We start from the raw sequence: 25,276 nt of genomic DNA, 5'->3' as shown, positions 1-25,276 counted from the left end.
GGCTCGAAATCCCCCGGCATGCATTATTCACAGTTTCATATTGAAATTGCACGAGGGGCACACCGCTGCCTGCGCGAGGAAATGGAAACGCATTTTATCTCTCGCCTCGGCGACAGCCCGTCAAAGCCGCGCCACGTGACAGACGGCCTTGTTTCCACCTACAAATCTACCTGACGTTTCGCCGGTCGCTACCGAAAAGCCTCGCTGAGAGAACGAACACAGAATTTGACTCGCGTAGAATCAAATACAAATCATCATAACTCAATAGATTGCGTCATAGATACATCATGATATATTTATTTTGTCATTCTCGTACATTTTACGTCGACGGGAAAATACGTCGTGGCAAACAGATATTTCATGTACGTAGATTCAATTCGATACGCAATTTCATTGCACGCTTAATAAACGCTCGTCAACGGTGTCTTACAAAACTGTGTCTTACAAGACAAGGCTGTTTAGAATAATAAACGTTCGATCGACGATCGAAACGATATTCTTCGTCGCTTTGATAATAAGATGCACATAAAGATCGACGACGATAAATAGATTCGCCAGCTATACGATTGCGCAATATCATCGGTCATTCCTTAGTCCTACTATGACATACATCCATTAGCTCTAGTGTCCCTCTAGTGACGTAATGCCAAGGTGCGTCCCCATACCTGTTTCGGATAATGCACGCTGCGAACAATGACGTGCGGTGATGTATGTGGGTTACGGGTCGAGCAGCTGTTGCTCTCGACAACTGGTTCCTCACACTCCCGTGGGCGCTCACAATGTCACAATGACGTGTGAGCACTTGTGACAGCATCGTGTGGGTACTACATACTACATTGGAGTTTGTATTACAAGCGCTTGGCTGCACGCAAGGGTGGCGCGACTCTTGACGCTCGCTATACAACATACGCGCGCGTATTTCCAAAATACATCCAATGAAGCCAGCGCAAATGTGATTAGCTACTCCAATCGATACGCGCATTTCTCATCGGGAATACATTAATTGTATATCGTTAGACGTGGCATTGATTATTGTACAGCAGCGCGATATATTTGTAAAAAGATATAAGGATGTTTTGTAGCTATTTTCCAAATATTGAGAATTTCATGAAAATTGTATAGAATCTCCTTACATATAAAATCATCTAATATCAGATTTCTCTCTGTATATTCACATCTTCATCTTTATTCCATTAAACATACAGCAAGTATTAGAAGTCAACTATAATTCTCCGCGTTATGGTTAAAAATTTTAAATTGGGTTCCTTCCCATGAAAATTTCAATTTTTATCAATAAGTATTAAAGCACAAATATATAAAAAATTTTTCTTTTCTATTCTTCCTTTGTTTTGTTTATTTTCAAAATATTGAGAATTTAATGAAAATTGTACAGAATGTTCTTGCATGTGTTTAGAAGTATAATTTCACTTCTCCAAAAATTGTACTTCAGTACAATTTTTAAATCGATTCACTAAAACGTTCGCACGTTATAAGGATTTTAATTTGCACCGAATTAATATGTGTTCTTATGGGAAACCTATAACCATGTCGATTCAAATGACAAAAACACATGGAAATAATATTCAGAATTTGTTGAAAATTTGCAAAAGTTTAGAGGAAATATTTGGTCAAATAATATTATATATATATAATAATATTATACAGGGTCTACCAAAAGTGTGGAAACCCCTAAATATCTCGGAAAATATACGTTTTACAGAAAAGTGTTTCCAACAAAAGTTGTAGGGTTTAAGAAGATCTATATACTGATTCTATCAGTTTGACCTTGGATGGCGTCGTCAAGGTCAGGTCAAGGTCACATTGACTTTTTTAAATGACACCCCCTACATTTGATTGCATATTCTTATAGCTTAATTCAAGAGCTTTCCAAAACACTATAATAATGTTCATTTTTATTAAGTACTTTGCGAGTTATGAGGGTTGAAATAATTTCTTAATTTTACATAAACCATAAAATATCTAGTAAACCATTCATTTTTCGATTATCTTACCTTCATACTTTTATGTACAAAATAATGAAAGGAATCAATTGGTGTAAAGAAAACATACAGTTGTTTTTAAGAAAAAATATGGAATTGTTAATTGCAAATTACATATTTTTTCTTAGAAACAACTATGTGTTTTCTTTACACCAATTGATTCCTCTCATTAATTTGTACATAAAAGTATGAAGGTAAGATAATCGAAAAATGAATGGTTTACTAGATATTTTATGGTTTATGTAAAATTAAGAAATTATTTCAACCCTCATAACTCGCAAAGTACTTAATAAAAATGAACATTATTATAGTGTTTTGGAAAGCTCTTGAATTAAGCTATAAGAATATGCAATCAAATGTAGGGGGTGTCATTTAAAAAAGTCAATGTGACCTTGACCTGACCTTGACGACGCCATCCAAGGTCAAACTGATAGAATCAGTATATAGATCTTCTTAAACCCTACAACTTTTGTTGGAAACACTTTTCTGTAAAACGTATATTTTCCGAGATATTTAGGGGTTTCCACACTTTTGGTAGACCCTGTATATATATAATAATATTATATATATTAAAAGATATATAATAAATAATAAAATATATAATATATTAAAAAGATATTAAATATAATTCAATAAAATTAGCCATCTGTCACAAGCCAAAAATTAATCATTTCGGAATATTTCACTAAAAACGCAATAAACATTAAAAAATACATCTCTGCACTGTAGCAAAGATCAAATTGTAATATTCCACACAATTTCCAAAAGTGGATACATTCGTCAATATTGATTTTCAGCCTTTTCGCTGGGATCGTACATACGAAACATCCTTAAAAGATTGTAGAAAATAGTACAATTGTTTGGAGAAAAAAACAAAGGGAGAAAATGATCGTTAATATTGTTGATATTGTCAAAGGGAGTAGGTGAAAATTTGCCTACGCCCATCATCGGGACGTATATTAATCTCACCGTATATAACGCGATAGCAAGCGATAAGTAGTCCAATTTAGCAAGATACGTCACGTGAAGCCATCCATGTCGAACTTAGCGCGGTACGCTTTGTAAAGCCTCGGCAGCTTTCGCCCTTCTCGACACGGTGCGCAAGCTGTGCAGCGGGCTCGTATTCGCTGGCTATCGAGTCTGGATCACGTCACGTCGCGTCGGATCGCGTTACGCTCTCGACACTGATCGGAGATTAGCGCCGCCAAACCCCTGCCACGATTCTCTCTCTCTCTCTCTCTCTCTCCCTCTTCAATCCGCACCTCGCCCCTACCCTACCCACCCTACACCATCCCTCGGATTGCATTCAAATCACGCACAAAGAGCTCAACTTGAGAGCTTCTCTCGTAACCGCACTAGTGCCGCGCCTATCTGACAGCCGCATCTAACGGATTTTTAACGACCTTTTGTTGGTCAAAAAAAGAATGCGTATAAGCTTCCGATAGTTGGTTGGCCCTGTGAACGAGACAACGCACGGAAACGATGATCAGATAGTGCCGGGCATACCTTTTGATAAATCCGTGCGTCGCGCAGCATGGTGTAAAGGGGAAAGGTATACATATTTCACAGATTATCCTCGCCAATGCTAATTTGAAATTGGAGCTACCGTGGAAATCGGGATCGTGATTTATCGAAAGACGAAAGATAACGATGATTCGCTTCTTTCCGTCGAAATATTCGCGACGGTCGAGAGTACGAGAAACGCGGCGCGACTAATTATCCCAATTTAACTAATAGGCCGCGTAAACTACAATCGGCGGGCTTTGAAATTACCAGCAGTACCGATCGTAAATTATCACGTGCAACACCTTTGTTTACACGACTCTCCACGACCGGGGAATCCTGAAATTCAATTGTTGTCGACAGGTACGTACCTTAAGTACGGCCAGTGATAAATGACTCGTACCGCGCGCCTCGTCGTTACCGTCTCGTTTCGAACTTCCTTGCTCGTGGCATAGTTCGTTTAACGTCACGTCGGATCTTCAAGATGGCGGTGAGCACAAGGGGGAACGATTTTGCGAGAGTCGTTAGCACGGCACCGGACCACGCCTCCTTCGGCGAGGTCGCCTCCGAGTACGAACGCGTCCGTGCTCCACAAAGAACGGTTGAAAGGCACTCGAGGCGAGAGCGGGAATTGCTGGAAAGACTCGTGAAACAAGAAATAATCACCCTATTATCAAGAGTTTAACGAGGCTTCGCTTATTATCGAACGTCGTCTATCTCTCCGGAGCTCCGGCAAAATGCCGGAGGACTGGGCTATCCGGCCGGGGAAGTATGAATTTCGCCTCCTATATTTCACCGACACCTCGCGCTCACGACGTTAATTCATGTCTTATGAAAATATACGCAAGGTGCGCGCAAAAGGTAACAAGACGTTATTAATTGAATATCTCTCGCATTTATCTTCACGTGTCTCGAAATGTTCTACCGTAATCAGTTTTGTGACGCGACGCGGTTTAGATACGAGGGATGTTGAAAATAATGCGCGCTTTCAACGATATACGGACGATAGCGGATTTTTCAAGAGTAATGTTTATTTATAAGGCGAGCTCCGAGTTTCAATGAAAGCCATCCATTCGCGTGAGAAACTAAAAAAAAAAAGAAAACAGCTTCCTCCCGCTGACTTGCTTGTCATACATCGCGTTACTTAATATGCTGTCGCTTTGTTAATTTCTGCACTTCGGGTTATAATTAATGCCCGCTGAAATGTAAGACTTGCGTGAATGTTAATCGTTTTTCTGCCATAAAAACCCGCGGTTTCCGTTCCACCTCTTTGTTACCTTCCATAAAAATGTAAGTTCCGCAGTAATAAATCACTTTTAATCAACTTCCGTTTTGATACAAGAGCTCGTTAAGCGAACGCCACGAATGTGCTGGAATTAATAACGCGATAACACACTCGGTAACGTATTGAATCAGTCAAGAGAGACGCGTTTCGAAATCATATATATATATCGCACGCAGACACTGTCTGTTACATTCGTAATTGAGGACAATCTTGATATCGATATCGATAGAGTCGGACGATCTTGATATCGATAAAGGCGGACGCGTATCGCTGGAAAATCAATTTTCCTCGATAAGTCGACGAGGGCTCGCGAAGAAACCGTGCACAATTCGTACCATTCGTTACCGCGAGTAATGAAAAATGGTCCCGAGCTTAGATGGAAGCAGGTCGCGTCGGAAGAGATATAGATAGGTAAGCAACTATGGGAGGATGATAGAGTGGGCCTATGCATTCGTCCGGTAAATAGCGTGATTGATCGATATTATATTCATAACAGGCAACGACTTGTCATCAATCATATCCCGTCGCGCATAACTGCGGGTCTCTGTAATATACCTGCCCGGCCGGTATAATACATTACGCCTCCAGTTCGTATTCGGTACACCGGGTGATCTGGAAACATTCTCCTTGTGCCTCCCGCGGAAAGCGCGCACGCTAGAAAATTAATGGCCTCGACAACGGAATGACGCATTGTAAATACATTACACGTGTGTCTCGCTTCTTTCCTTCTTCTTTTTTTTGCCTTTCTTTTCGAAGCGAAGAATCGGGAACACGAGTCGCTGTCAACGGAATATTACAAATATATGCGTGAAATTATTCCACGATCAAAATATTATATTTTCATTATTTAAAGTAGGTAATCTCTCTTCCTCTCTCGCTCCTCCTCGCATACATATGTATACGGAGTCACGCGCTTGCGTTCTGGACGCGATGGGTTGATGTGCGTGACAATGGGTCCGGTGCTGACACGGTAGCCTTCCCCCGCTGCCACTCAAAGCCTCTCAGGTAACGCGATCCCGGCAGCCTAAATAAACAAGCTAGAATAAATAAAAGCTATTCTAAACGTCAGCTCGGTGTTTGCCTAGCTGTCACGGAAGTGGAGGGCACTCTCAGTCTCAAATGGATATCGAATCGGCCGTTTACAGCCCTCTTCTTTCGACGCGCGATAGGCCACCGTTCCCTACCGATTCCACCATTTTTTTTTTAATCATCGCCGTCACGCTCGTAGATTGGCAACGCCAAAAGGAATCTAGAACTCGAAATATACCAAGTACACACGATTGAAATTTCCAACAAAAATATCAAATCTCGGCGTGGATGAGAATTTAATCGCCCCATCGTCGAGCGAAAAAAGGTGACGAGTGTTGCTTTACAGAAACGATTACAAAGTTGGATGGAAGTAAAATGTCTAATTAATGCGCGGGAAACGTCGATTCCACGACGATCGGGAGCAATCGCGAAAGACGAGTCCGAGATAAGCGGATAGGCGGGCACACGGTTGTGGAAGAAGCAAATGAAATTGACAGTCGACGTTTGTCTGCGCGCTCCTCTCGCTCGTAGTCTCTCTGTAGTCTGTCTGTCAGCATGACACCGAGCGACGCCTTCTTTATTATACATTCAATTATTAGGCGCTGCGCATGACAAGCGCTATTGCATATTTATATCTGCCAGCCGAGGCGAGCTCAGCCGGATAAGGGGGTTCCTGACAGCCCGTCACGAGCATACGTTAACATTCTTAATAACGTACCCGGTTTGTATACGTCCGACGTGTACGCGTACGTGTGGGTGACGCACACGCGCACACGTACGACGACGTATGAAATGCACGTGCATCCCACACACCCATCGTTGGGACACGAACGCGTAAAAGCCGCACGGCAGTGGTGTAATTTCAATACACGAGGAAGCTATCAACCTTTATAACCTGTTTATTACGATAATACCGTAAATTTGCATCGCGTGTTCCCCGTAATCGCTCGCCGCGGCGGATGTCATATTACGTTAACTACAGTAGTAGTTAAATAGGCATCCGGGGAATAGGCCCAAACCGGCGTACCCTGAAATTTGCGCCACTCCTGGTGTGTGTACATGGATATCGGTTTCAGGGCGGTTTAATGAATTCCGCTTCGAATTTTACGTGGCAGCTTGTTTACACTTAACCGATAAAACACATCCGACCGATAAATCAGCCCTGATTTTATACATTATACATGTATACGTATATATGTCACGTATTTGTATACGTGTCATAATTTACTCGATTACGATTACGTAGGCACATTTGAAATTCAATCTGGGAATTATCTGGGAAAACAGAACGTTGCGTAGCGATGTTTGAAGACTGAAATAGAAATTCATACGTATACGCGTTCGATTAGATCGGGCGAATTCACCCGCATGTTGCGAGCGCGGACGTGCTCGAGGTGTTGCAAATTTCATAATGAATTCAATATTGTGATGCACCGGGTATATAAAGTTTTGCAGCAACTACAAACATTTTGTTATTCATATCCGTGTTACGCCGCATATTATTGAAGATGTTCGCGTCTACACGGAGATAAAATGCATGCCGATGTAGTAGCTTTTTCGTCAACAAAATGCTGAACACCGATCGTATATCAGACACCGCCCACGGCGACCGTGGCTCCATAAAAAGAACAAAAACTTTCTTATTTTCCCCGTCCATGGCCGCCTGCTTTGATATACGATACGTTTGTACCGTGTCGGCCAGAGCCTTCGAAAGCCGACCATCTACCGTAACAGCATTTTTATGCTAAACTGGTCGATGCAACTGACAAGAATTGACAGAATTCGGAAAACAGCTGACAGCCCGCCACGCAGCCACTCCTCTGTCCGCCGACGGTAAATTTCAAACCGCCTCTCCCTACTTTTTCTCCGGCCGCAAAACGAATGCCGGTCCATTTCTACCGTGTTCGCAGTCTCGCCCAGATAACCTCGAAAATTATGATTTAAATAAAGAGAAAAAAAAAAAGATCGTGCAAACTGTACGATATCAAAATCTGGAAAATTTTGTAAAACTGCACGGCACAAGGATGAAATAAAAATATTCATGCAAAACTACATGTATCGTACATGTTTTCATGCATTGATAATGAAGTGAGATTGCTTCGAAGCTGCGCAACAATTTAAATATATAGAAATTATCTTAATGTCGCTAGTCAAATAATCAAAGGATCATTGAAAAAAGTGTAATCGACGAAACTAGCCAAAAAATTTGTTTATTAATACGACGTTTCGACCATATGGTTGTGGTCCTTATCAAGTATATACTGGAAAAGATTTATAAATCTTTTCCAGTACTACACCTTTTTCAATGATCCTTAAATATACAGTTCTCATATTTGATATAATTGCAATTGCGAGAGCGACACTTGCGAGATCTCTCTTTCGTATTTAACGCACTATTTATTCATATAATGCACATGATAGATATTGCCATGTGTGATGAAATTAAGTTACGCTCGACTCTGTACGACCCTGTTGTACATAAACGACCTTACGATCGGAAAAACAAAAACTTAATTCGATTTAATCGCGCTATTACACGTCAGCGTACAATTTGCCACGCCTAAAGATATGCAAGATGCAAGACAGATGTAACTGTGACAGCAACTCTGCGCGCGTTCGCCAACAGTTAAAATGAAATTATATCTCTCGCAGGAGCTATTATGTCGTGCATTCTATTAACGGTGTAACATCATCTCATCTGTAATTTGCTTGATTTACAAACGGTAGGGAAAAAAGCCAGCGTAATTTCATCGTCGTATATAATATCGCTAATTTACGCGCATGAGATCCATCTTTGTCTGTTTGCATAATGAATCTCCCGCTCCATATTTACCATCCGATACTTACATTAATTGTGTTTAATCGACGGAACTGATGATTCACAACGTGCACGCTCATTAACTCTCGTTCGCTGCCAGCGTTTCGACTCCCATTCATAAGAGGGAGACTGCGTGGTTAACTATTAAAGCCGTACAACGCCCTGCGATATATCGGTAGGCAAAAGAAAGGCATTACGAGAGAGCGCCTTATGACGGATACGTGTCTATATCGGGTTATCAGCGACGTCTCAGCATCAGACTATGGCATCGTTATAGCCACGACATTGACGGACGGCTCTCTTACGCACGGTTGACGGGAAACACAAATTGTGGGCGCAGCTGCGCCGATAGTAATCAAGAAACACGGTAGGTAGTGGAGTAGAGTAGCCAGCTAATAATTCTCCCCTCTTCTTCCCCTACCCTTTCGCCCCTCTCCGCAGCCTCTCTCCCTCTATCTCTGTCCCTCGTTCTCCTATAAGCTGACACGCATATGCCCTAGGCTATAGACTAGGAAGAGACGCGCGGATAGATATACAAGAGGGGAGCAGGATAGAGCTAGTGGCACTTCACAGGAAAATAATGTTGATCTAGGTCGATACCTGTCATCCGCTGGTCGATCCACTGCCGAGATTACTCCTAGCCCCGGATTCGCCTCGCTTTACATTGATATTCGTGTATCCCCCACCTACCTTGTATATCCGCGCTCGATGAGGACCAACTGTACGACTCTACTATGATCAATGATGTAAATGCACTCAAATCTATTAATTACGCGATCTGTTATCAAAAGTGATGAGAAAATTAAAGGGAAAAGCTGGGCGAAATTTATTAAGTAAATCAATTATTACGCAAAGTTTTTGTTATAAATATCGATAATAATATACGTATCATCCAATCTCTTTAAATATTCGCATAATTGGAAGAAAGATTCAAGCATGACTGTGAATAAAAAAAAATTAGATGTATAAATATTACTGTCATATTTTTATGCTTTTGACATATATTCGCAATTCGCTTAAAAAATAGACTGATTATTAAATATGTAAAAGAATCGCACTAAAATTATCGCCTTGAAGTGACGCGAATAACTTGAACGAGATAATTACCAAGATTATATAACGCGAGACGACGGTTCGCGAACATATCGCAAATGCTGCCACCGTCAATCTACTTCTGCTCGCTCTAAATTGTTATCTTCTAACGGCACGTCGAGCCAAATGGTTAATCCGTCGAACCGTGTCTAATTCAATTTGACACGGTCTTTCATTTGATAGCTCGCTCTCACTCTATTCTTTCATATAACATCTTGTCAAATGTCAAATGCAAGTACTCTTGTGAAAATGTTGCATTATCAAGTTTCAAATATTGTACACGTACGACGCATTTTTTTTCAAATTTGCAGCATATACTTTTGTCATTTTACGTAATCATATAAGTAACTAGTCTCTCGCATTTCCAATCTCGCATTCAAATCGTATCTTTCAAATAATTTATTATATCCAGGTGAAATAATTTTATTTAAATATTCCGAACATTATATTTCTCGAGCATTATTAATACAGAAAAATATTCATCAGGATGCATACAAGTTTGACGTTTCAGAATAGATAGTACAAAAAAAAGATATAACTGGTGGAGAGACATGATAGAGAGAACTCGAAGATAGGGCGGAAACGTGTACGGATTAGAATGTAAATTAGCTCTGAGTGCTGTCACAATGCGACCTAATCTCGTTATGTTTAGGAAATATGATGCTGATGGAGTGCTTGTCAGTCACTTTTGGTGATAGGAGGCGTTGCTCATTGGTTGGGGAGCGATGGTTTGAATACGGACCAGGGGAGATATCATTATTTATGCTGTAAGTGTCCTCGCGGAACTCTCTTTTGAGTTAACACAAAGGCAGGCTGTATGAATCATGGTCGATTCGTTCCGAGACGGAATATTAATGAAGTCCGCCCGTAAAAATTCAATCTCGATTTTTGTGATAAAAAAAACTTGACAAATCTTACACCGACAATCGATTAAATCCCTGCGGATTAAGCGAAACTTGAGAGGAAAGGGTATATTCTGGAAAAGAGATAAAAAAAAAACTTGACGAATAATTTTGAGCTACCTCGCTCCTCTGAATAATAAACGAAACAGATTTTCATCCGGATATAATAAGTTACCAAGCGTCCTACATACAGCCACCAGCAAACGCAACGTCGTTTCGCTCAAAACGTTCGCTTTAGCCGCGATAGAAAAATCCAATTTGCCCAGGTCACGACGGACGCACGTTATATACAAGTATAAAACATACCTGTCAGTGGCGCGGAAAGCGGCTCCCACAAGAGTCGGTAATGCACGTGTCACGTGAGTGGCATAAAAGACAGGAGTGATGGAAGGCTAAATAGCAACAGTGTCGTGACATGCAACGGTGACCGAGCGGCCGACTGTCCCTGTCCGCGTGTGGAGTCACTGCGGCGCGACAAGCTGACATGTTTGCACGAAGGCCGCACGCTGATCGCGCACGAGCATTAACAAATACTCCGTTGCCCGCAGGGGCAACAGGATACATTTTACACACGTACAGGATGCGCCGAAGGGAACTTCATCGCGGACAGGTGGCCAGGATTCGTGGCAACGTGTCGACGAGCGACTTGATTTCCGCCGCGTTTGTTACCACGGCAATTAAAATAGAGTAGAGAAAGATTGCAAATCGATAAGAACGAACCGCTAGACGCGATATATGGAATTTTTTATTTTTTTTTTTTATTTTTTTTTTAATTAGAAGTAGTCAAGTAAGTATCGTGTTACAGTTAATATATACACTGAGAAAAATCGTTTGTTTGTACCAACAAGACGTATATTAATTGAAGGCATTTTGGTTAAATCAAACAAGGATTTCTAGTTATCATGATAAGACTCGAGTTTTTATAACTAGAACGTTTAAGGATGTTTTGTAGCTATTTTCCAAATATTGAGAATTTCATGAAAATTGTACAGAATGTCCTTACATATGTTTAGAATCTTTAGTACAATTTTTAAATCGATTCACTGAAGCGTTCACGAGTTGTAAGGATTTTAATTTGCATCGAATTATGTGTTCCTATGGGAAACGTATAACTACGTTGATTCAAATGACAAAAACACATGGAAATAATATTCAAAATTTGTTTAAAATTTGCAAAAGTTTAGATACAGAGGAAATATTTCGTCAAATAATAGTATACAAGTACTAACTGGTTAAAAAGATATTAAATGTAATTTAATGAAATTAGCCATGTATCTGTCAAATTCTCTGCCAAAAGTTAAAAATAAAGAGGCTATTCCACACATTTCTTAAAATTTCTAAAAATACATCAGTGGATATATTCGTCAATATTGATTTTCAGATACTACTTTTTGCTAGGATTGTACATACAAAACATCCTTAATAGATTTTACTATAAGGATTTGGTTAGTATTTTCTGGTTGGATCTATAAAATTTCTTGTTATATTAATTTCTTTGCTTATTATATCGTATTTTAACCATGAAATGTATATAAAGAACTAGTATTAACGTTAAATTCAAAGTATATCTTTTTCCTCTTACGAGCAGTAGTGGCAGAAAAAGGACGCTAGCTCTCTGATTGTGTGTGTTTGAGCTGTATCCTCTTCTTGCTACTGTTTATCGGTTTAATTTCTAACAAACTGAACTTAAATAATTTACTCAATAATCTGAATTGAATTTATCCAATAATTTTGTTGGAATTTAGAATATTAAACAGACTTTTGAGATTAGATGGAAAAAATTTAAGACGACTTGATGCTGGCGAGCTTAGTATTATCAACTAGAAAATTTGGAAAATTGAACAGAAAAAAAATTAATCAGATTCATCTGGTAATTTCTACAAGAATTCTGGTTCGTCCATTTTCCAACAGACATACTGGTTGAATCTACCAGAATTCTAATTAATTCAAGCAGATTTTTTTCTCAGTGTACGCATAAACTTTACAATTCATGAAAAATTTTTCATTTTTACTTAAACGTTGGCTCGTGCAAAATTAGCCGGGACAATTAGTAGCCGACGAAACAATTTAACGAAAAGAGTGGCGAACGAGGCGTTCGGGTAAACGTTGTCTTTGGCGTTATACGCCGTGTTCTCTTTACGTTACCTCTTTACGAGCAGCTCCCTGCAGCAGCTCGCCGCCACGTATTTTTGCTCTTCCGTAATGTCTCCGCGCGGGTCTTTTGTTCCCCTCGATGCGGTAGTTTCACCGTAACGTATAAAGTTTGTGTTTTCTTGCGTGGCGTATAGTTGGCCGTTCTCGCTGGCATAAAGCCGGTGAGGTCGCCGGAGGAGAGCTAGAGGCCGCTTTAGGACAACGTACGACTGGCTCTCCCATTTTACTGGAAACACTTACGTTAGAATGAGACGCGAGACGAATATCTGGGTCGGAAATATATAAATACTCGCTTGCCACAAATAGTCATCGAGACATTAAAATGTAGAGGCCATTTTAATAACGGAGATACAATATATGTAATAATAAAGAAAATAAAAACATTTTCTTATTTAAAAACTACATTCAAGAGAGAGGAAACGTCTATCGAGCAAGTGGAAATATTTCTGCAAATATTCCGCGATACAGAAATAACTGATGCGCGCTCGGTTATTCATAAGTAATGTCCTCGCATGAACAAGGTAATTGCCGTTCCGCGACAATAACGAATGACTTACGATTATGTTTTCCTCGGTTCCCCGGGAAAAAAAGAGGGGGCGGAAAGCAAAGTAGTACAATCTGCGGGACCGCCGTTTGGCCGTAACAGATACGGCCAGGAAATAAATGTCTGTATAAAGGAGTTGGCAAGTTCGCCGGATGATATCAAGATGCCGCCGGCTAATACCGCTCGCCAGTTTAGTCCGAGGGTGAGACGGCGTTTCACCGGGGGGGAATGTACCCCTTTATCCCGCGCCTATCTCCCTCGCCAGTGCTCCGATATCAAAAGAATTTTGGCTTTATTTCCTCGCTTTTATCCACCCGGGAATGGCACGCTGTGTATCTAATAAAGAGAAATTATATCTCCCGGGTCGGACTTTTACCCAGAATAGCCCCAGCGTCGTCTTTCATCGAGCCATGCTCGTGCCATGTCTTTGGTAACAATGCGAGCTCGAGTTTCACGTACTTTATAAGTAACGGTCAAGCGATCACAAGACGGTAAGTACTAAAGTACCTCGCATGTATCCGATGTATATCACGCGTGTATCACGGTGAAGTTTTAATTTCATTCACGATTATACGATATCAAACGGATAGAAGGATAATTGCCCAACGTAAACAAGTTCTCGAGGTATTCATTAACCTGCCAGCGTCATAGTTGGCGATGCGATCTTCCGTTTTGTTGATTTCGAGATTGTCAGAATTCGTCTTCTAACGCATTAACGGCAAGAAGGAAGCACATAAATTGCCGAATAAGACAGGCGAATGCCGCACCGGGATATCACGCGTCAACCGGCTTGTTTCGGAAGCGAGGAGACAGGGACTGTCGCATGGCAGATGCTCGGCCGGTTGTGCGTCTTGTTCCATTCCGGCCGAGAGGCAGAAATGTGTCAACGTGTCCGGCATGAAAGACGAATGTCCAACGGAGGTTCTCATTAGCAGACCGCACACCCGAGGGACGTTCTAATGTCCCTTTGCGCTTTTCCGCCCTCTTACCTTTCTCGTTTCCGTGTAATTCCACCGGCGAGGAGTCTCCAGGTGCTCGTGAATGTCCGGGATCCCTCAGTTGTCCTCCCACGCTGACGCCCTGACCAGTTAATCTTGGCATTTATTCATATAAAGGTCAAGACTAATCATCTCAATAAACAAGCATGAAATTTACCTTGTGTTGTTTTCCGTTTCCTTGCGGGCAATCCTGTTAATTTCTCAAGCTTCGTCGCAGGAAGATATTACTCGGCAAAATTTGCTCCGAGAAATCTGAAAATTCCAAAAATAGATAATTATTATGATGATGTAAAAGGAAGACAGTGCGAGACTACTACTATTACATTTATGAAAGGTTTGCCAGACGTATCGATTGGCTACCAGACAGAATTCTTGGAATCTTTATAGACTCTAGAATTTTTTTATTCCATTTTTTTTAGCCAATCGCCATGTCCGACCGACAAATGTAATATCATAATTTAAGGATTGTATTTTCGACTTGGTTGGGTGCAACTTTATTTTTAAAGAAGAACGTGATATAACGTGTTTTATACCGACTATTAATTTTACCCCGCATACATTTTTTGCAAAGATTAAGATATATATCTTGTTGCGATTTATACGACGCGAGAAACTGAAATGACTTTTGTACAGGTAACTGAACGTATCTCGTGACGCGATCGATATGTCGAGTCGTGCAAAAGGCGAATGAAGTATGCGGCACAGTCGAACATATGTAGTACCATTTTCATATCATTCATCGCACTTGGCCTTTGTGACAATGTAACGGCATGTACGAGAGGTAACGAAGTAATAATGTATCATGAGACCGTGTCGTAAACCACAAACGACGACATCATCAGCGACGCTATTTTTGCCTCTGTGACTTTAACACTTTTCTATTTGATTCACCGTCATAAAGTCACGTCGATGAGCAAGTGCAATAAAGTACAATATTTGTAGAGACAGGCATGCGTCTTGTGTGAGAAAACGAGCGGAGAAACCCGACGCTGCATTACGTGCTATTTTGCTCGTCGGATATATTGTAGAATATTGTAATGATACGAGTCTACGGTATGAAACCGAAGACTGCCTTTCTGACAGATGGAATGGCAGACATCTCGCAACGGCAGGATGTACACAGAGAGCGAAAACGATCGCCCGAACTCATCTCGGGAGAAATATGTTTGCGCGCTGGCTTTCGTTCGCCTAGGGTGCTCGATGGAAACACGGTCGTAAAGTGCGCCTGCCACACACGTCTTATCCCTTTCACCACCGTACGTTCCGAGGAGCGCCGGCCATATATTCTCGCCATGATGGCCCCGGAAAAATTTAGAAAACTGCAATTTCACGACGATTGATCGTGACACGTATTTTACCTTTCTAAACCGGCCCTAACTCGAGGCTAACGTATGGTTATCGTTGTTTAAATGCAGCGAGCGTGCCGTAGATGTATCGCGACAGATTAAAGGGCCGACTCGATTACCTCGCTTTATTCGGTGCTTTCCTCAATAAAGACGTCTTATCGCGGCGCTGACCGTGATTAACCGCGTCGTTATCATTGCTCTCGCATAAATCAATCGGAATATATGCGTGAGCAACTGACGTATCTACACCCTGAGAAAAATCGTTTGATTGTACAAGACGTATATGATTGAAGGTATCTTGGTTCAATCCAACAAGAATTTCTAGTTATCATGAGACTCGATTTTTTTATAACTAGAACGTTTAAGGATGTTTTGTACCTATTTTCAAAATATTGAGAATTTAATTAATCTTAATGAAAATTGTACAGAATGTCCTTACATATGTTTAGAATCTTCGGTACAATTTTTAAATCGATTCACTAAAGCGTTCACAAGTTGTAAGGATTTTAATTTGCACCGAATTAACATGTGTTCTGGGAAACGTATAACCACGTCGATTCAAATGACAAAAACATGTGGAAATGATATTCAGAATTTGTTGAAAATTTGCAAAAGTTTAGATACAGAAGAAATATTTGGTCAAATAATATTATACAAGTACTAACTGGTTAAAAAGGTATTAAATATAATTCAATTAACCACTGTATCCTGTCACAAGACAAAATTCTCTGCCAAAAGTTAATCATTTCGATTAACAAAATTCGGAATATTTCAGTAAAAACGCAATAAATATTAAAAAATACATCTCTGCGCTGTAGCTAAGATTAAATTGTAATATTCTACACATTTCTTAAAATTTCTAAAAATATATCAGTGGATATATTCGTCAATATTGATTTTCAGATACTACTTTTTGCTAGGATTGTACATACAAAACATCCTTAATAGATTTTACTATAAAGATTTGGTTAGTATTTTCTGGTTGGATCTATAAAATTTTTGTTACATTAATTTCTTTGCTTGCTTCTTAACTTAACTCGTATTCAATAATTGCCATGAAATGTATATAAAGAATTAGTATTAACGTTAAATCCAAAGTATATTTTTTTTTCTTTCGAGCAGTAGTGCCAGAAAGAGGACGCTAGCTCTCTGATTGCGTGTGTTTGAGCTGCATCCTCTTCTTGCATCACTGTTTGTCAGTTTAATTTCTAACAAACTAAATTTAAAATAATTGATTCAATAATCTGGATTGAATTTATCCAATAATCTTGATGGAATTCAAAATATTAAATAATAATTCAAAATATTAACAGACTTTTGAGATTGGATGGAAAAAATTTTAGACGACTCGGCGCTGGCGAGTTTAGTATTATTAACCCGAAAATTTGATAAATTTAACAGGAAGAAATTAATCAGATTCATCTGGTAATTCCTACACGAATTCTGGTTCGTCCATTGTCCAACAGACATACTGATTGAATCTACCAGAAAAAATTCTAATTAATGCAACCTGTGCAGAAATAATTTTTTCAACACGCAAGATGATAACGCAACGTTCGAAAATAGGGTGCGATCGTACTCTGTAAAAGTACGAAGGAGCTCGAGGGATAGATCGCGCGGTTCGTTCCTCGACAATCGATCAGACTGACGTGCGGTGGCCTTAATCGGCAGCAAGTGTACACGGATCGGGTACACGCGTCAGGACGCGACGACGTAGTTAACGGCTTCCAGGAATGGTCTCCCGCTCCTCCCAGCCCCGGACAAACGCTCGCTGGCTCCATATCGAGGCTCCATCTGCGGCTACCGTGCCACGCCGACAGACGTTTCGCCGATCGGCAATCTCTGTCGGATTATTATGCCTGTCCACCGCGGCTATATGATCGCTGCGGACACGCCGGTATGCCGGCCTCATTAGCTGTTCGGTGCTCGGCTTAAGCCAATGAGTAATGGGCGGCTGCGCGGTACCGCGGTACCGTGACTGCTCATATCTTTCCCGACAGATTTACCGTTGCCCCCTCACCCCCTCTCGCCTCCCTCGCCCCTTTATTCGATGCGCGCTCCAGACGCTGATCTTTCAAGCCGCGCACGGAAGATTGACGAGTATGCGCTTTATACGTACGAAACCTGTAATTTCGCTCGCGTACGCCATATTCGTACTCGATCATTATCGTTCTAATAGTCTAGTCTCCGATAAAGAAGAGGAACGCAAACAAAAATAAATTTATGTAATACACTATTAATCCTTGGCAAAGTTACATCGTTATTCCCTCTGTTTATCTAAATTGATATCCTGGATTAGGCCATCGGTAATGTTAACTTCTCTCTCAGTTTATCTCGAGGTTTCGCTTCCTCGGAGAAGCAACGACGGGATTTTATATAGCAACATTAGTCACGAATTCTACTTTATAAACATCATCGTAATCGTGATATATTGGAGCGATTGTCGCTCGGATGCCAAACTCATTAACTGTTTGGAGCTGGGCTTAAACTAATGAGTAATGATAGCTCCTCCCATCGCGGCCGCGCCGGCTGCTCGTATTTTTTTTTTTTTTTTTTTTTCTAAAGCCAACTCACAGCTGACCGCGTACAAGCTGCGATTATTTATAACGCCCAGTTTAAGACCCAAGGCTCTCTCGTGTCGTCTGTCGGAATAGGAATAGAAACAGGCATGCGTAATGGTCTTTACATTACGGAAGATCGCGATATAATGCATCGAACAACAAACAGCTGCATCGGAATATCCGCCTGTCAATGTGACGATTGTTTATCGCCCGGCTATTGCCCAATCGCAAATCGACCATCTACGTCAGCTGCGATTCCTAGGAAACGCACGCACGTACACCCCGGCCGAGATCGATTACTGAAAATTATTACTCCAATAAAATGCCCCGCTGCACGCGAAATAGTACCTTGGCGCGTTTTAAATATCCATACATTCGTTTATTTGTCCTTACGGAATAGTATCGAGCGAAATGGTTATACCATTTTTATTCTAACTCGAATGGAGCGATAATCCCTAAGGATGAATATACATGCATGATATAACAGAGCCGATGGAAACTGCTCACTGCCTACGTGCAAAGTGCCTTCGCCGTCTTTCTGCCATTATCAAGCAACCTATGTTTCTTTCGCAGATATTACGCAACGCGGTATATCCTCTTTTTCCGTACTTATCAATGTTCACATAAGGGTTCGATAAATTGAGCGATAAATTTATCTCTCTCGCGAAATCCTAAGCTGCGAATAATATGAGAAATATCCTGTCATTATCCGACGAGGAGAGCCGACAGTGCCAAGGAATTACTTCTTTCACATTTCATTTCGTTCTCGTTCCTCTGAGTGATGCCCAAGATACCGCCCACGCTCGCGTCTATAAGAGCCGACTGATATATCGCCTCGTTAATGTTTCGCTTCATCAGATGTTATGACTGAACATCCTTTACTCTGCCACTGGGTGGTCATTTCTGGCTGCTCTTGTTGCGGGCCCTGGCGTTATAAATTATAGCAGACGTCGCCACGCGCTCGTAAGTCACACGTTTCGTCTCTCGGGATTATATCCAATAAGCGCCCGCCTCATCTCCATGATATCGCTATACGATCGAATATTAATTCATAAAAATATCAAGATGACGTTACATCGATAGGCGTTCTTCGGTTCGACATAAGCAACGCGTGTATTAGGTATGTCTTTAGCTTAAAGCTAAAGGGTGCGAATAAATTGTTTTAAGAAAAGATCGAGGTTGACGGAAACCTTGTCTGTAACCGTCCAGGGTATATACATTAGCTATTTAATGTTTAAAGCCGTCGTGTAACTTTGAGATTTAAAGGATTTAATCATGGTTTATAAATAATCTCGCTCGGGGCCTCTGATCGTTATGTCGAAAAACATTGTGCCTCGCAAAGGCATGCCAGGTAATAAATTTCCCGCAATGCTTGTCGCAGTAAAATTAATGATAGACTCAAACTATCCGTGCCACTGAAACAACAAATCTTCGTATGTGAATCTCTGAAACCATTAAAGTCGGCTGATATATGAAGACTAAGAAATACGTGCCTTTAAAGCCACTTGGGCCAAACTCCGATTAACCCAATCGGCGATTAATTCCATCGGTAGAATGGCCCGCGGCAAAATTTCCAACTATAGCTTGTCGCTTCTAATTTAATCGGCACGAAATTATTTATCGCCCGCGATAAAAATAATCGTTACATTGAAAAGATATTTTATAAAACAGTAAAATATATTTCGCCGCGGTTACGAGACTCGTAAAAAAAAAAAAGAATAACCGGCGTGGACGCGTTCTTTTTAACCCGAAAAAAAAAAAAAAAATATGGAAACGTTACACGATAAAGATTATCTCTCGTGTCGAGCTATCATTCCTCCCATCCAATTTCTTATTCATTCCCTGAACTTGACAGTCAATCTATGCGTATTACGAAGGGATCGTCGTAGACGACGTATTCGAGGGTGAATGCCTTTCCGCGCTGCACACGCACGTACGTATGTACATGTCCTCACGCAAAGGGTCGTACACACGTACGCGCTCAAAGAATAGCGTGGGCCACGATCTCTGTAAAGGCGTCGCCGTTTAGATAATAACGCGCATTTTATCTCCCTCATAAAACCTAATTTATAGCCGCATCCAAGTCCATAGGCGTGTACGTACGACTATCGTGAATAGGAAGGAGCCTGACAACGGCAGTGCCGTAATTTCGGGGAAAGTGCCCGTTTGGGATCCAAGTTGTTTCATAAATTTCTTTCTAAAATGATAAAGCGTATCGCTTTCGAGATTATGCTGTACACAAAAATTGTGCATAAAAATCATTATCAAGCGTCGTTGTTCGTCGAAATATTTATATAACACGGACGATTAAACGATAAATCGGTATTTCTTATAATCAAATTAAACCGACATTTAAACAAGATTGCAATCAAATATTTCAATCCTCGGTATTGTCTTTCTCCAAAAATACGCACAAGGATATTTTCGAACACGACTTCAAACAGATGATTAATTCAGCATTCAATCGATCGATGCAAAAGTAGTTTATATAAATATTAGGAACGCGCGATTAAATTGGAAGATAGCGATAGGCCAGGGTGATAGCTACGCCTTTGAACAGCGACCCATACGCACAAAGAAAGAGAGACAGAGAGGGAGAGAGAAAGGGGGAGGGGGGGAGGCAAGTCTGCATCGGGAAAGGTCGCCGAGAGTGAATAGGATAGTGATATTATATCGGTGTTGAAACTTCCCCCTTCGGCATTTAGGTGACGAAAAATATGGACCGTCACGTGCGCGCGCGGGTTCACGATGGCTCGGCGCAGTTATCGACGATAAACCGCGTACGTGTTTACCGTATAATCTCCGACGGTCGGCGATAAATCCGTGATTTACTCTCATTACCGTGCCTCTGAATGTTACGACTTGTGCTTGCGATATACACGGCACCGGGATAGTTAAATTTATTCATATTGGCATACCATTTTCCATCCGTGCCCGTGTCCCACTTATCGCCGATCGAAATAAGGATCGCGACAATAATGAGCCCCATCGCGTTTATATTATTCGAGACCCTCGAGAAATAATATTCCTCGATTGAATACAAATTTATGCATTCTCCTTCTCTCTTTCCTCGACGTACAAGACGATGGATCGCGTTCTTGGAAACAACTAGTCTGCTTTCCTTTCGAGATTCAATTATCGGGGTCCCCGTATAAGTGCGTCGATGATGTCGCGATATTTATTAAGCGCGATTGAAACGGGGGGCGAGAAATGCGCGGAAAATGTTCGATTCGCGATGAATTTCGCCATAGTCATATTTCACATTCCCGCGCGTTCTCGTCGCGGCTTTAAAACGAGAAAAATTCATGCCGGAGCGGAGGAACGCTTTGTCAGCGAAGTGCAACGAATTTCGCGCCGGCACGTATCGAGAGTAACGAGAGCGGCATATGGACATGTTACGCGAGAGCGTGGACGGGATCGGGGAAGAAGGATCGGACTCCACGGGAGAGAGAAGAGGCTATAAGGTAACATACATCACGTTTCCAGTTTATGGTCCGATACGCTCCTAGGAATTGGCACCCGCGCCGAGCTTTCCCGCAAATGCAAGGAATGCGAGGGAGGGGGGGAGGGGGGGCAGGGAGATACGAGGCGTTATGGCTCTTCCTGGCTCGTAACCTCTGGTCATAAAGCTACTGCGGGCTAAAATATTGTCCGCCGCCGCGCGTCTCCGCCTACGCGCCTAGTCGTCCATCTATCTTAATGCTATTACCGTAATTTATTAGCGTCGTTCTCGGCCGATAAATCGATCCTCCGTGTCTGCCGGTCGAAAACGATTCCGGTCCGGTATAAAGATCGTCCGTAATACCATTATGAATTATAATGCGCCGAGCGAAAGTTAACAAAGGCTCGCTCAGCCACGCGAATAGAATATTTGCGAGATAGGTGGAAATCGCGAAAATTATTGCAGAAACGACGGATGAATGCAATTGGAGGATAAATCGGATTTTCTATTAAACAGTCACCTCGCTTGCCGACTCTCGCCGATCGCGACTGCAAACTTTTAATTATATAACTCGACTTATCTTTTTCCAAAAATATGCATGTCAACATGTTACGGAGATGCCGGCTTTCAGTCTCTTACGAGACGCTAAAATATGGCACCGATCATAATTTATTCGTACCGGCAACTTGATAAATAACTCTAATCAAATATGAGTACGAGTAATTAATTTAATCGGAACGAAAACGAGACCAAATTCGAGATGCACATATCGGGTAAACTTTAACGACACGCTGAAAAAAATATGATTGCGTTAATTAGAATTCTAGTAGATTCAACCAGTATGTCTGTTGGAAAATGGACGAGCCAGAATTCTTGTAGGAATTACCAGATGAATCTGATTAATATCTTCCTGTTAAATTTACCAAATCTTCTGGTTAATAATACACAGAGAAAAATGTATACTGTATTCAAGTAAATATTATTTATTTTAAGTATATCATAAGTTTGTATATCCGCAAATATATCATAAGTTTACCACAAGCATTAAATTTAATTGAATATATTCTGAATTTTAGTAAGTGCAGTATTTTAGTCAAGAATATTAAAACAAAAATTTGGTTTGCTTACTACAAGAGTTGACATAAAGTAGGTTTGATTTTTCTTTGATACAACTTTATAATATTCTTGAAGAGAAAATAAATTTTTCTTTTGAGTACATGATAATGAAATTTTCTAACACTTGTGATGAGTATATTTTAAGATTATTATCAAGAATATATTCTTTGTTGAAGAAAACTATTACTTAAAAAAAAAAAATAAACTAAGTAATCGCTTTTCTTGGTAATAAAATAATATTTTTCTCTGTGTACTAAACTCGCCAGCACCAAGTCGTCTCAAATTTATTCCATCTAATCTCAAAAGTCTGTTTAATATTCTGAATTCCAACAAGATTATTGGATAAATTCAATCCAGATTATTGAATAAATTATTTTAAATTCAGTTTGTTAGAAATTAAACTGATAAACAGTGATGCAAGAAGAGGATGCAGCACACAATCAGAGAGCTAGCATCCTCTTTCTGGCTACTGCTCGTAAGAGAAAAAAAAATATACTTTGATCTAACGTTTTTATTATTTTCTGGTTGGATCTATAAAATTTCTTGTTACATTAATTTTATAGATCCAACCAGAAAATACTACCCAAATCCTTATAGTAAAATCTATTAAACGTTCTAGTTATAAAAAATCGAGTCTTATCACGATAACTAGAGAAATTCTTGTTTGATTGAGCCAAAATGCCTTCAATCATATACGTCTTGTTGGTACAATCAAACCAAATTTTTCTCAGTGCACGACTCGAGATGTGGAGCAAGAGTGACACTCGATCCTCCACCGAAGCATCGAATAATTCAGGGACGCGGCGCGCGAATCCATTTCGGGCTCGCGTAAATTTTCGCGTACGCCTCCGCCGGTTACGAAAACGGCGAATCGACGGAAGCGCGGCTATCACGACCGACGACAGCGCGCGGCCGGGGACAAAGTGTTTCCCGAACATCGTAAAAACAAAGCCGGACAGTTACGACGCGTCGCCGCGCTCTCGAAAAATATAATCGCAATAACAAGCTCCCTCGTACAATGCACGGGCACATTAAGGCGCGACCATATTTAACGACGCGAGCTTCGAGATCTCACGTGGTGCGCGCGCGCGCGCGCGCGCAATATTATTATCTCGTGATTCATAGCGCGCATTCATAAATGTTCCCGGGCTGTATAACGGAGCGGTACACGACGGCGTGTATCGATTAACGTCGCTTCCCGACGGGATTTACAGCCGGCGACTAAATTATTTAAAGTCTTCATTTGTACCGCGACGGATGGACGGACACGAGCTGGCGACCACGTAGCCGGTTCTTCTTCGGCCGGGCCGACGGTGTAAGCTCCTCGTACAGTCCATGGAGAAAGTTGGACGTCGCTCCGAATAAAGCCGCGTCCACACCTGTCCCCTCACCGTTCCTCGTTGCAATTGTCAGCAGTAATACTTGTTCGAAATTCTCAATATTACATATACGTTGTCCTATTAATATATCAATCAAATAATATATCAATCAAATAATATATTTCCGCAACTATAAATAAATTTAGATCGAATCGCGACGATTTATAAACTCGATACCTTAAACGGAGGGGGACGCCGTCATAGAAAGATTGAAACGTCCATGAAACACCCTGTTACGTTCGCACATGTATAACTAAGGTGTATGAAACTTTCACGGGCGAGTGTATACACGACAGAGATCCTCGGAGATTGCGTTGGCGTGCCGCGACTGCCACCGTCCACGCCACGAACGTCCAACAAACGCTCCGCGCTAAAGTGCGCGCGATAGAGACGGAGCAACGGGGGAGAAAAACGCTAAGAGAGAGAGAGAGAGAGGCGAAGGGAGAAGAAGCGTGTGTTCCGGGCGTCCGCAGAGTCCTCGGCCCGGCTCGTGTGTGTTCCGTGTTCCGAATGCACGGAACAAGCGCTGCTTGTCCGCGGCCACCTGAGTTATGATCGCTCCGCGCCCACCCTGCCAGCTCGCCTGCCTCCTACCTACCTACCTACCTACCTACCAACCTACCTACCTACCTATCTACCTATCTACCTCCTTGGCTCGACTGACTGCCCTCTTCTTCTTCACCCTTCTACTTTCACAGCGGCCATCTTGCCTCTGGCCGAACCGGTTGGCTTCTCTCGAGCTTAAGGTAGGTACACACTATCCTGGCCGCCAAGATCGCGCGGGTTTATATCCGAGTCATCCCGCGCGTGTTTGCCGACAGTGCTGAATATGAATGAACGATTCTTCCTTCCAAGTGCGCGTCTCCCGCAAACAAACGAAAATAACGTTAGCGTCGTACAATCTAATTGTGAATTTCAAGCGGCAAACACGCGCTTTGCAGAAACGATCGTTCGTTGTAATGTACGCGGGATTACATTGCCGCTGGGTAAATTCGTCCGAGGGCGCGGGGGGGGGGGGGGGAGAGGAAGAGGCCGCGGCAGCTGTACAGCTGCTAAAACATCCGCTCTCTCGTACGTAATAAACTTTTCCCGCGGCAAAACTCGCGC

The 25,276-nt window shown here is 41.5% G+C and overlaps 1 long non-coding RNA gene across 1 annotated transcript; it reads right to left on the bottom strand.

Moving 5' to 3' along the window:
* Positions 1 to 5,663: 5,663 nt before the first annotated feature.
* Positions 5,664 to 24,203, bottom strand: LOC105253310. The gene is made up of 4 exons (XR_003123305.1): positions 24,040 to 24,203; positions 14,483 to 14,577; positions 14,317 to 14,407; positions 5,664 to 5,812 (listed from the first exon to the last, which is right to left on the bottom strand). It is a non-coding gene; the product is annotated as an uncharacterized LOC105253310 (long non-coding RNA).
* Positions 24,204 to 25,276: the final 1,073 nt, after the last annotated feature.

The sequence above is a fragment of the Camponotus floridanus genome, unplaced genomic scaffold (genome assembly GCF_003227725.1).
Source record: "Camponotus floridanus strain SB8 unplaced genomic scaffold, Cflo_v7.5 scaffold47, whole genome shotgun sequence".
In the NCBI taxonomy this organism is placed as follows: Eukaryota; Metazoa; Arthropoda; class Insecta; order Hymenoptera; family Formicidae; genus Camponotus; species Camponotus floridanus.
Note: the sequence above shows the minus strand (reverse complement) of the source record. Positions and strands in the feature narration are given on the sequence as shown.